The 13,459-nt window shown below is 41.9% G+C and overlaps 1 protein-coding gene across 1 annotated transcript in view; it reads left to right on the top strand.

The window, feature by feature from the left end:
• LOC106084985 (uncharacterized) overlaps nucleotides 1-13,459 on the top strand; it is a 188,702-nt gene that overhangs the window by 47,307 nt on the left and 127,936 nt on the right. The gene's annotated exons all lie outside the window — the stretch shown is intronic.

The raw sequence follows: 13,459 nt of genomic DNA, 5'->3' as shown, positions 1-13,459 counted from the left end.
GTCGATTTTTTGTAGGAATTTTTGTGCTCTATTCAGAAAAAAAAGGAATTTTGACAACGGACCACAAATGAAGATTTGGTGACCAACGTTAGGCGCCTGTCAAGGTGCGCATGGACCACCTAGGGTCTTGATTTTGCAAACGATCTTGCTAAGACTTCAGCTCTAACCATTTCGCATTTCATGGAGATATCTCTACCCGTTCTTACACGGCATGTTTTTATGTAGTTTTCTTCGATTATCTCCCACTGTGCAACGTCTCATAATATTCCCCACATGCCTTACACCTACTATCAGTTGCCGCACTTTTTTTCATTCGTGAGCTCGCAGTCCCATGTGTCCCTTTATGATACCACAAGCTATAATGACCTCCTTCTTACTTCCTTTCCGTAGTGGCCTCGTCTTCTCACGAACAGGATCTCCCCATAGGACCCTCGTTGTCCTACCGACCGTTTTTTTGTCCCAAAGTATTACATGTGTTCCCCGCCAATTCTTTAACTCAAACTGCGTCAACAAGAAAGGCTTCGGATTAACGTAGTTTATTGTCTGCAGTGCTCTGGTCTTCACAGCCAAATCGTCTGCTTTTCGTGCCATCCTCAGAGAAGGCGTTAATCTCTTTCCGTTAAGGTGTTCACACTCGACGTCATTGCCGGATCTCCGCCTGCAGGACCGTATTATTGTCAGGAAGTCGAAAATAGATCTCAGTCCCTGGATTCTCAATGTAGACCACCAGAACCGTTCTGTCCTCTAGCTTTGATCCATTTGTGTTGCATTAACTTCCAGATGGCAATACTAGAGTTTCCGTCAATCCATGTCTGACCCACTGGTAGCAGTGTCTCTCACTCGACCTCAAGTGTCGTCTCAGGTATCCCATCGGAAACCTCTTCTATTCCTTCCGTCGACTCGACTATATGATGTGACCTTTTCCTATCAATTCTCCCATCGCTTCAAGTCTCTAAGCCGCGGTGGAAATCCTTGATAACATATCTTGGACGTATCCTCCGCCGGCCATGTATTCTGCAGTGCGTCTGTGATGCACAGGCAAGCCATTCTTTGGACTGTGCCGCTACCAGCAGTGTCCCGCACTCGACCTTAAGTGTCGTCTCAGGTATCCGATCGGAAACCTCTTCTATTCAGACGCCTCGACTACACCGCGATAATTCCACCTGCCACTTACCATCTATCGATTCTCCCATCGCTTCAAGTCTCATTGCCGCAGTGGGCATTCTTGAAATCATTTCATGGTTGTTTCCTTCCCTGACTAAGTCTACTTCAGTATGGCTGCGATGCACACGTAAACCATTCTTTGGACAATGGATGGATTTTTAAGTGCAGTCCATCAGCCCACAACACCTCATCGTATTGTAGGATGGACAACTGTAGAATGCAGCCAATTCACGAAACACGATTTATTTACCAACGACTGCCATCTGCTCAAGACTTGTTTTTCTATTCATTTAAAAATTTTACATTTGAAATTCATTTTCATATAAAACAAAACACCCAAGTATGCACTGATGCAGTGAGTAGAACATTCTCTTCTTTCAAGGATACAGGTGCCACCGTAGGCTTCTTATATATCCTGCAGGAAATAACTTCTTTTGGTTTACAATGACTTATTTGAAGACAATATTCGCCGTCGTGTGGGGAGATTTCTTAAGGCGAAGCGTAGGCATACGCGACCACATTTTCACCATTTTCTTCATAGACAAGAATATGTTGTTAATGGTTATATTGCATAGTAGTGAAGACAATACATCTTCCCAAAGTGCCCATTTACTGATCTCTATGTCTTCTATTGTCGAAATATTCATCAAAGACCCCACAAAGAATATACATTCTTGATCGTCATCACATTTTAAGTCGATCTAGCCATGTCCGTCCGTCCGTCTGAATGTCGAAAGCACTCTAACTTTCGAAGCAGTAAAGCTAGCCGCTTGAAATTTTACTTCTTATTAGTGTACGACGGTTAGGATTGTAAATGGGCCACATCGGTTCATAACTTGATATGGCTGCCATAGAAACCGATCTGGGGTCTTGATTTTTTGAGCCACTAGAGGGTGCAATTCTTCTCCGATTTGGCTGATATTTTGCATGAGATATTTGCTTTTGACTCCAAACAGCTGTGATTAGTATGATTGAAGTCGGTCTATAACCTTTTGTAGCTTCCATGTAAACCGATCTGGGTAATTGACTTCTTGAGCCACTAGAGGGCGCAATTCCTTTCCGATTTGGCTGAAATTTTGCATGAGGTGTTTTGTTATTACTTCCAACAACTGTGTTAAGTATGGTTGAAATCGGTCTATAATCTAATATTGCTGTCATATAAACCGTGTTTTAATGTAGCTGACATATAAACCGATCTTGAATCTTGACGTCTTCAGCCACTACAAAACTCAATTCCTATCCGATTTCGCTAAAATTTAACAGGACGTGTTTTTTATGACTTTCAACAACTGTGCTAAATATGGTTCTAATCGGTATATAACCTTATGTAGCTGTCATATAAACCCATCTGGGATCTTGACTTCTTGAGCCTCTAGAGGGCGCAATTGTTATCCAATTTGGCTGAAATTTCGTACAACGGCTTCTCCCATGACCATCAACGTGTCTTATATATCAAATATTGTCTGAAGCGGTCTATAGCCTGATATATCTCCCATTTAAACTGATCACCCTATTTCTAATCTCCTTGATTCTCTTCTTTTATCCTTTATTTAACTGAAAAGAGATACCGGGAAAGAAGTCGACAAATGCGAACCATGGTGGAGGGTATATACGATTCACCCCGGCCGACCTTACCATGCTTTTACTTGTTTCTTCTAACATCCCCTTCATAATTAAGCAGCAGTCATTTTCAGCAAACAACAAACTTTTCAGCAGTCAGCCTGCTACTCTGAAATTGCAGTACAACTGCTGTAATAGCAGAACTACTGCTACAATAGCAGCAAAATTAACTTCTAATAATCAGCAGACAGTGTTTGCTGTTTTCAGCAATTTTTTTTCTAAAAAGAGATGTCGGGAAAAGAATTCGACAAATGCGATCCATAGTGGAGGATCCAGCCGGCCGAACTTAGCACTCTTTTACTTGTTAACATATAGGTTTGCATGCAAATCTGACAAAAATCTTTTCAATTCGCAGTTTTCTTCTTTTATAATGCAAATGACATTTAGGCCTCTTATTTTTACAATAAAAATGACCTCTTATCATCTTAAGCCAGGAAGTCAGTAGGTTAAAACTTGTAGATCGGCTTTTAAACCATTATCAGACCTCAACTCCTCCAATTGACTTCAATAACATTTGTCAAATATTCTGATTCTACAATAGTTAGGTTAGTTTGAATGGATTGCCCACAAAAGATGAGTTCATTCGGAGGCCAGTTTGGCCCATTGTGGTACCCTAGGGAGAGAACGGGAAGAAAAGAAAAATGTGAGACTTCGTACTAGAGGTTATACACGAATAAAAGAAAAAGACAGGAGGAGTGGAGAAAAACGAGCGGAAAGTGAAGAACCGTCCGTCCCTTTGCAAGCACGGATCTACCTACGCCGGAGCTTGTGGCACCCCCCGTCGAAACCAACTTGTTCCCTCAACAAACCTCAGGAGAGAACCAGAGGTACTTTTGCAAGTTCACCCTGATCACAGAAGCAACGGCTCCCCAGAAAGGAGAGCCTACGTCTCTGCAGTTCCGGACAGCAAGTGCTCAATAGTCTCCTCCTCATCCTCAACGAGGCAACTTCTACCGAAGTCATTGTGCCGTATCCCCATGCGCGCCGACTTGCGGCCTATGGCACAGTCTCCGGTTATGACCCCTGTCAAAGTACTCATGGACCACTTATTGAACGCCAGCAACTCCCTCGTCCTCCTCCGGTCAATGACCGGCCATAGCGCCTTCGCAGTCCGGCAACCATCTATCGAGTCCCACCTCGCCACCGACGTCGCCCTGGCCAACCCATCTTTTGTGTTCAGTAGATCGACAAATGACACGTAGGCAAGACCGATTACTGGTCCGCCCGGCGTAGACGATCCCCTCCTGGCGCACTCGTCAGTCCTCTCATTTCCTGGAATTCCCTCATGCCCAGGAACCCATGTCAGTGTCACATCGTGGGCTCGGAGCCTATCCAGGGATTCCAAACAGTCCGCCACGCATCTCGATCTCACCATCCTCGACCCCAAGGCATTAAGCGCCGCCATACTGTCCCCATAAATTTAGAGTTTTGATGGCGGTAAGCCCCTTGCCAGAATTTCTCTTGCGGCCACTGCAATGGCACAGACGTCCGCCTGAAAGACCTTACACTCGCCCGGCAGTCTCAGAGATATACTGATATTGAGGGCATCAGAGTAGACCCCCAATCCAGTCCGAGACTCCATCTTGGAATCATCTGTGTAGATCGAGGTCTCATCCTCCTCAAGTACACCATCCGCCCTCCCTCTCAGAACGAATCGCAAATGCCCTCACTGCAGTCGCCACTAGTGCCAGGTAGTCAGAGATCCTCCCCAGTCTACCCTCCGTATCGACAACACCCAGAATCGAACTGTGGCCGCAACCATCCTCCTTCAGCATGCCGAGGTCTCTTAGTCTAAGCGCGACCCTGGCGCTAAAGTTCCAAATATAGACCCCAATGGGCTGTATATCCAGCACAGCCTCCAGGCCTGCCTGCGTTGCGGATCTCAGTGCCCCTTTGATCCCGACTCTGGCCAGTCTCTGGGTCTTCTCGAACTCCCTCGCATACCACCTTACCAGTGCTCCACAAGCCAGTACTGGTCTCACGATACATCCAATAAATCATCTTGAAAGTCACCCCCCACTTCTTACCGAACATTCTCCTGCAGGAGTAAAAAGCGCACAGTGCCTTACGGCTTCTTTCCTTGGTGTTTCTTTTTCAGGACAGTTTCGAATCGAAGACTATGCCTAGGTACTTCGCCTCCCTCGACAGCCGCAGGGTGACTCCGTCCAAGGACGGGAGTCTGAACTACGGTATCTTATATTTACGCGTAAAGAGCACCAGCTCCGTTTTCCCTGGGTTGGTCCTCTAGCCATTTCTGGTAGCCCATCGCGACAACCTCCTCAGTGACCCTTCCACGTTCTCGCTGATTATCGACAAAACCTGGCCTCGGACCAACAGCACGACGTAGTCCACATAAGCGATAATCCTAGAACCGTCCCCACCGAGATCCGTCAGGATTTCATTAATCACGAGGTTACACAGAATCGGGGCGTTCCTCCTTGGGGCGTTCCTCAGGTCACCCGCCTTCTGGCGACACAATCTCCCAGGTTCGCATTAATAATCCTGCCATTAAGCATATTATTTGTCCATTGGGAGATTAAGGGGTGAATCCCCGTGCGGTGCAGTGCGGCGACTATCGCCCCAATCTCCACATTATTTAAAGCCCCCTCAATATCTAAGAAGGTCGCCAAAGTGTATTCCTTAGGCCGGAGAGACGTCTGGACCTCCTGTACCACTTCGTGGAGGGCCATTTCCACTGACCTGCCTTTGAGGTATGCATGTTGTACCCCACGGAAGTACACCGGCGTCAGTCCCCCTCTCACCTTCAGGTCAATCAGTCTTTCTAGTGTTTTCAGGAAAATCGATGACAGACTAATAGGCCTATAATCCTTCATCGTACTGTGATTTATTCTTCCCGCCTTGAGGATAAAGACCACCTTCATGCCAGGCTCGCCCGTAAGATCTACTCAAGCCATGGCAGGGTGACTCCAAGAAACTCCTGCAGCAATGCCGGGATAATTCCGTCAGAACCGGCCGACTTAAATGGCCGGAAAGTGCGGTCGCCTAATTCTACAATACAGGCTTAACAAAACAGAAACCCGATTCGTCATTCAAGAGAAAGGTCTGTAGCAAACGCCTCTCAATTATCTCAATGTTTTGCTCGTAGAACGATTATAGCCTAAAAGCATGCTTCATTTTTACTATTAATTTAATTAAATTTCTAATGTAGGGTGCAAAAAGGACTACAAACAGTCTGGAAGTGACATTAAAATGCGAAAAAGAACCAACAAACAAAAGCAAAGAAATACAAAAAAAAATGAAAAAGAAATAGACAACTACTTTCAAACGAGTTGTTCCTCATATTCGTGCTTTTTTTTTCAATTCTGACAAAAGTTCATGGTGTTCTGATTACATTTATGTTGCTGGTACTGCTGTTGCTGTTGCTGCTGCTACTGCTACAGATTGTTATTATTTTCCAAACAACATTTTTGTAGGGCAAACACGAGTTTATTCTTAAGAAAGAAATGTCTTGAGGATGCGTACACATGTATGCTTAGAATAAGGACAGCAGCAACAACTGCATCGTCAAGGGAACGAACAAGCAACAAAAACCGTACAAAGACAAGTAAGTGTTGTAAGTGTCTTTTGTGCAGCAAATTAAGTATGAAAGGAAAACCAGATGCACATCCTGCAATGCAATGACAAATATACACTCTAGGGCATATGAAAGAAATATGTAAATACTGCAGGCAAACAATTCATGTATTCGAGTATTTTTATAGTCTAATGAGTTTCAATAATATTTTTAGGGGACTGAAGAGCACATTAAAGACAATCGAACTGAATCCATATTCATAACTTCATGTTGCCAGAAACTATTCACAAGAAATGTCGCCTTTAGTTAAAAACTCAAGTTCCAATGCTTGCAGCAATGACATTGTAATAGAATTTTATGACCTCGAGGGTTGTATAGAAAGATTTTTCGATGTGAAAAAAACAGTGGATTTATTTCTAGGGGGCTTTTGATAAAAGAAATACTTTGTCAATTAGTTAAGAAAGTTTAAAAATAACATAATTATTAAAAACAAACCTACAGCGGACTGTAAGGTACAAGAGCTGCTATATAAGTTTCTGGCAATACCAAGTTTTGCCAGGTGCAATCTGACCTTTCCAGTGAAAAGTTTAAAATTTGTTTAGCATAATCGTACTCAGAACGTCTTAACGTACGACGATGAGCATCCTAAAGAACTGTGAAAAACTGGTTTTATGAATTCAATCGTGGCCGACGCTCGCTCAAAATCAAATTCCGCCAGGTCGTCCAAAAACGGCCTTTGCACCAGAGAACATTGATGCCTTGCGTGATCTTATAATGCAAGATCGTTACGTGACATACCGTGAGATAGAAGCATCATTGGATATTTCTCCTACCAGCATACATTCGATATTGCATGAACATCTGGCCGTTAAAGAAGGTTTATTCTCCTTGAATCACGCACAATTTGACAATCGTTGAAAAAAGGCTTAGGGCAATTTTTGCAAAGAAATGTTGAAAAAATATTATCTTGGTGCTTTAAAAGACTTTTATAAGATCACCTCAGGGGACGAATCATGGATTTTGCATATGAACCTGAAAAAAAAAAAACAGCAATCGGCCATGTGGGCCTTCGAAAACGAAGTTGTTCACGAAGAAGCACTTTGATGCAAATGGTCGCATGCTTCTTCGGGAAAATTAGTCATGTAGCTACTGTTCCGCTTGGGCAACATAGGACGGTCAATTCTGAGTGGTACATCATAATATTATTGCCTAAAGTTGTTGAAGAAATTCGAAAAACGAACAAGAGAAGACAAATCATTAATCATCGTGGCAATGAGAGCGCTCACGCATCGGCTCAAACCAAGTCTTGACCGGCCAAAACGTCGAATTGATGGGCATTCGCCGTATCGCCGTTCGGACTTGGCAATAAAAAAAGAGGCCTAATCGGACTGCACTCATTGATATGTGAGAAGTATCCCCTATTCCTCTATGGAATGTTCATGGGAAATTTAGTAGTAGTAGTATTAAGATAAAAATGAGTGGTCAATGATTTTCGTGAAATACTGTCTAAGTGTTCAAAAACCATGTTTTAGAGATGTCTCAATCGAAGTGGAAAAAGTATAAATCAAACATTTTTGGTGATAAATAATCGCACTTTCATTATTAGACCATAAACTTATATAGCAGCCCTCGTATATATCAATCAACAGTGAGTAGAGGAACATAGCAGAAGGTGTTGTGTCAGCACTACTGTAGCTTATGGATAGATAAGGTAAGGTAAGTTTTATGGCGGTCCGCCACCAGACTCATTTGCGTTTTCGTCCATTGTGATATCACAGGAACATGAGAAAGAAGATGCTTTCTAGTTGCAAACGTTGAACCATACAGATCGCTTTAAAAAGCCCAATAACTCGCGAATATTAAAATCCGCTAAAGTTCTCAAAGGTGCTAGCCAGAACAATTTTTGTGTTAGACAGATTTGCACTAAGATCTTGTAATGTGGTTTTGTCGAAGGCTTAGGAATGCTCAGTCGTCTCCAGGTTCAACCTAAGGACCCACAAACCTTTAGGTTAGGTTTAATTGGCAGTCTGTCATCAGACTCACTTGGACTTTTCGTCCATTGTGATACCATAGGAACAAAAGAAGGAAGATGCCTTCTAGTTCCTACCGTTGAACCATCCGAATCGCTTTAAAAAGCCAACAACTTCCGAATGTTCACATCCGCTAAATCAAACAGGTGCTCAAAGAGATGAGAACCTTAAGTGGAACTCCTTCTGACTGCTAGAAGGTGTTCTATAGTCTCTTCCTCTTCGATGTTCTCACAGCATTGGAAAAAGTCGTTACTGGCAACCTTCAGTCTGTTTTCCGATTAGACAGTGACCTACCATGACGGACACAAGCACTGTGACTTCTGTTCTAGCCAATGACAGCAAAGCGGCAGACCTCTTCAAGTCTAGATTAGGCCACATAGTTTTGGAATGCTCACAGTTCCCTCTTTGCGACCATCTATCGTTCGTTATCTTTCAGGGTTGATTCTAAAAACTTAGCTTACATGTCGCTAGAGACATATCCACAGATTCCAGTTTCCCTGAAATGTGTAAGGTAGTTCCTAGTCTCGAAAGCTCGTTCGCTTTACAATTCCCTGATCTCTGTGGCCCGACACCCAAAATGAACTATTCAGCCATCTCGTTGAGAGATCTGCGACAGTCGAGGGCAGTTTTTGTGTCCAGAAATACGTTCTCCAGGGATTTAATGACTGCCTGACTGTCTGAGCAGATATTTATGTCAATCGTCGTAATGACATTCTATCTTAGCCATTCCGCCACTTCCTTAATTGCAAGGATCTCCGCTTGATACACACTGCAGTGGTCGGGTAACCTTTTCGATATGACCTGTTCGAGATCTTTAGAGTACACCCAAAGCGCACCTGGTCGTCTTGTTTGGAACCATCCGTAAAGTAGTCTATGTTACTTTTATAACCGGGGATATCGTAGTTCCAATGGGTTCTATCAGGAATAGTGACAGGGCGTAATCCACACTCTTAGCCTCACGGCAGTGGACGCAACAATTTGTCTAGCCACAATGTCCAAAGGCATTAGATGTAACATTAAATTCAGTGCATCAGATGGTGTCGTCCTCAGTGCGGCTGTGATGCCCAAACAAGCCTTTGGATATGGTTGACTAATAAACAGTAGGTGGGCTTCTTAAGCGCCGTCCACCATATCACAACACCATATAGCATTATAGGTCTGACAAATGAAGTATATACATAATGCATGACACTCGGTCTTAACCCCCTTAACGTTTGCCAATGGCTCTCTTGGAGGTGTACAGGGCAAGAGTTGCCTTCCTTGCCCTTACCAAATATTGGATTTGAAGTTCAATTTTGTGTCCAGCAAAACACCCAGGTATTTTGCGCTTTCTGTAAAAGGAACACTCTCTCCTCCCAAGGAAGCAGGCGCCACTGTAGGCAACTTGTATCTCCTGCTGAAAAGAACTAATTCTGTCTTGCTCGGATTCATTTCGCCGTTGCACGTAGAGCTTCCTGAAGTATATCTCTTAGAGTGCTGGGAAATTTTCCCCTAACCGCAATTGCCACAACATCAGCATACGCGATTTACACCTTCTTCTTCCTGAGGCAATAATATATTGTTAATGGTTATATTTCAAAGTAGAGGAGACAGTACACCTCCTTGAGGTGTTCCTCTGCTGACCCATCTTTTTAGATCCACAGCTAGGGATCTGTCGTGATGCATATTTTAGTAAGGAAGTTATTAATAAATATTCTTACACGGCAGAGTTGATGCCTACTAACTCCAACTCCTTCATGACTGACGTCGGTTTTACATTATTGAAAGCACCTTCAATGTCAAGAAATGCAACCATTATATATTCCTTGACAGCGAGAGAACCCTTTATGTAGTCGACTAAGTGGACTTGTCTGTACTATATGCATGCTGCCGCCGTGACTGGCGATCTTCAGTTAACATGAAGATCATGTTTTGGTGTAGTTAGTTTTGTTGCCCGTGTGTTGTTTGAAGTAGAATTTTCGGTATCGGGGTTCAGTTCAGTTTATTCGGATAAGAATTGCGACTTGCTGGGGATCAAGAAGCAAAATCGGGAGAACATATTAGACACGTATGTTGAAGGTCATGGGAGAAACCGTTGTACAACATTTCTGCTAAATCGGACGAGAATTGCGCCCCCTAGAGGCTCAAGATGTCAAGATCCCATTTCGTTTTATATGGCAGCTAAAGGGTGATTTTTTTGAGGTTAGGATTTTCATGCATTAGTATTTGACAGATCACGTGGGATTTCAGACATGGTGTCAAAGAGAAAGATGCTCAGTATGCTTTGACATTTCATCATGAATAGACTTACTAACGAGCAACGCTTGCAAATCATTGAATTTTATTACCAAAATCAGTGTTCGGTTCGAAATCCAAACCCCATTAATGTTATCAATTGGATTTCCACGGAATGTAATATTAGTAAAGGTGACTGCCAAATGATAGCACTAAAATGGCGTTTTTATAATTTGTAGGCGCACCCTAAAGAGAAGTGACTTAAAAATGGCAGGCATAAAAATAGTTTCCTAAAATACAAGTGCGGTTATCTACAGAGACCGTAATTAAACTAATAGATAGCGATGTTGTAAGTAAAAGAGGTCATCCACATGTTGGTTATAGCGAGGGAAGTGAGCGATAAAAGAGAAAGTTGGCTTTGAAAGTGTCGTCGGAACACGGACACAATACTCAGTTTTTGATTCATGCTTTTTCATAAAATTTTGCACACATATTGGGATGTCAAATAAAACATCTCATGCTAAATTTTGTAAAGATGGGGCTTTAAATGTGCCTTAAACAGTCTTAAAAGTCCATATCGGATAAAAGAAATATATGGGAGCTATATCTAAATCTGGGCCGATTTTCGTAAAATTTTTCAGACATATTGAAATATTTTGCAATGATCGGACCAAAATTGTGACTTCTGCAGCTTTAAAAGTACATATCGGATGAATGATATATGTGGGAGCTTAATCTATATACAACAGATATGAACTAAATTTTGCAGATTTAGTTCTAGGCCCATTTTAAACATTTGTGTGGAATTTTGCAGGTCTAACTTGCTCCTGTGATTTGTTGCCTTATAACACAGGCTTTGGCCACACAGTGGGGTGCTTCAAAATATTTGTATAGAATCATCTCAGGTGACGAGTCATGGATCTTTGCGTATGAACTCGCAGACGAGCCAAATCCATTGATTCGTGGAAGAAGCATTTCGAAGCAAATGGTCGCATGTTTCTTCGACAAGACTGGTTGTGGGGCAACTCCTTCGCTTAAGCGACGTAGGACGGCCAATTCTGAATGGTACATCACAATGTGACTGCCTGAAGACTTTGGAAAAAATCGAAAACGAACAAAAGAAGACAAATCAATAATCACCACTACAATTCGAGCGCTCACATAACTGCTCAAGGGCCAATACGACGAATTTATGGGTCATCGGGGTATGTCACTTACTTCGAACCCAATGTCTTCTTTTATTCCCGCACATTAAGATAAATGGAAGGCCACCATGGTGCTGAGGTTAGCATGTCCGCCTATAACGCCAAACGCCAGGGTTCAAATCCCGGCATTAACATCAAACAAGTAAGAAGGGGTTACGTTGGTACGCAGGCTCGTCGAATTTAAAATTTGCTAAAATTTGATTAGTAAATCGTTGTGCAAATTTTTGAGAAGATCGATTGATAAATGTGTTAGCAAAGGCCTTAAAAGTTAAAAACGGGAGATGCAAATATATGGGAGCTATATCTAAAACTGAATAAATTTCCATGAAATTTATCAACCATCAGAAGAGTTATAAGAGAAATCTTCATGTCAAACAAATTACTAAATTATTGAGTTTTATTCAGAAGCGGAAAATATATATTGGAGTTATATCTAAATCTGAATCGATTTCTATTAAATTTACCAGCAATACTGGAAGTCCTAAGCGAATCCCTTGTGAAAAATTTCATGAGAATCGGTTTACAAATGAAGATATAATTGCAATTTTAGTCCAAATCGGACAAACATATATGGAAGCTATATCCAAATCAGAACCATTTTCAATAGGCTTCGTCTCTAGGCCTAAGAAAATACTTGTACTAAATTTGAAGCCGATCGGATGAAAATTGCGACCTGTACTTTGTACATAAATCAACATGGACAGACAGACAGACGGACATAGCTACATGTATATAAATGAGAACTATATCTAAACCTGAACCGATTTCTGTGAGATTCACCGTCGAGAGTCAATATAAAAACCTTTCTGCAAAATTTTGATAGAATCGTTTTACAAATGACCACTATATGCAATATTAGCCCAAATTGGATGGACATATAAATGGGAGCTGTATCCGAATCTGAACCGATCTTTTCCAATTTTAATAGGCTTCGTCTCTATGCTAAAAAAATGTGCCAAATTTGAAGATGATCGGGTGAAAATGACGATATTATTTCGGTATTAGTCCATATCGGACGAACTTATATATGGAAGCTATATCCAAATCTGAACTGATTTTTTCTAATTGCAATAGTCTTTGTCTCTAGGGCAAAACAGATGCCCGTGCCAAATTTGAAGACGATGGGATGAAAATTGCGAGCGTAATTTTTGCACAAAATGACATGGACAGACAGACAGACGGACGTCGCTAAATAGAATCATAAAGAGATTCTGAGTCGATCGGTATATTACATCAATGGGTCTAGCTCTTTTCCTTGTGAGTGTTACAAACAAATGTACCAAGTTACAATACACTGTACCACAGTAATGGTGTAGGGTATAAAAATTGAATACAACAGTCTGGTATAAAAACATCAACATTTAGGAGTCGGATTCGAGATCATTTTCTCGACCCCGACTCCGTGCAAACTTTCTTTACTCCGATTCCACAGCCCTGCATTTCATCACTTAGTGCTATATGCAAACAATACCTCAAAATGACTTTCAAGCTTAAGAACTTTAAAGGGACAATAGATTAATCAATGTGACAAGCATTGTATAAAGCTTTAAAAATTTGAATTTACAATACTTTACTCTTTTGTGCAATAAAAAACTAGGAAGTAAGGAACTAAAAAAAAAAATATCTGAAATTTTTCTCTAGACACACTCAACACAAGGCAACACAACAACCATTATAGGAGATTACCCACA

This window comes from Stomoxys calcitrans, chromosome 4 (assembly GCF_963082655.1).
Source record: "Stomoxys calcitrans chromosome 4, idStoCalc2.1, whole genome shotgun sequence".
Classification (NCBI taxonomy): domain Eukaryota; kingdom Metazoa; phylum Arthropoda; class Insecta; order Diptera; family Muscidae; genus Stomoxys; species Stomoxys calcitrans.
This window is presented reverse-complemented; position numbering and strand designations above follow the sequence as displayed.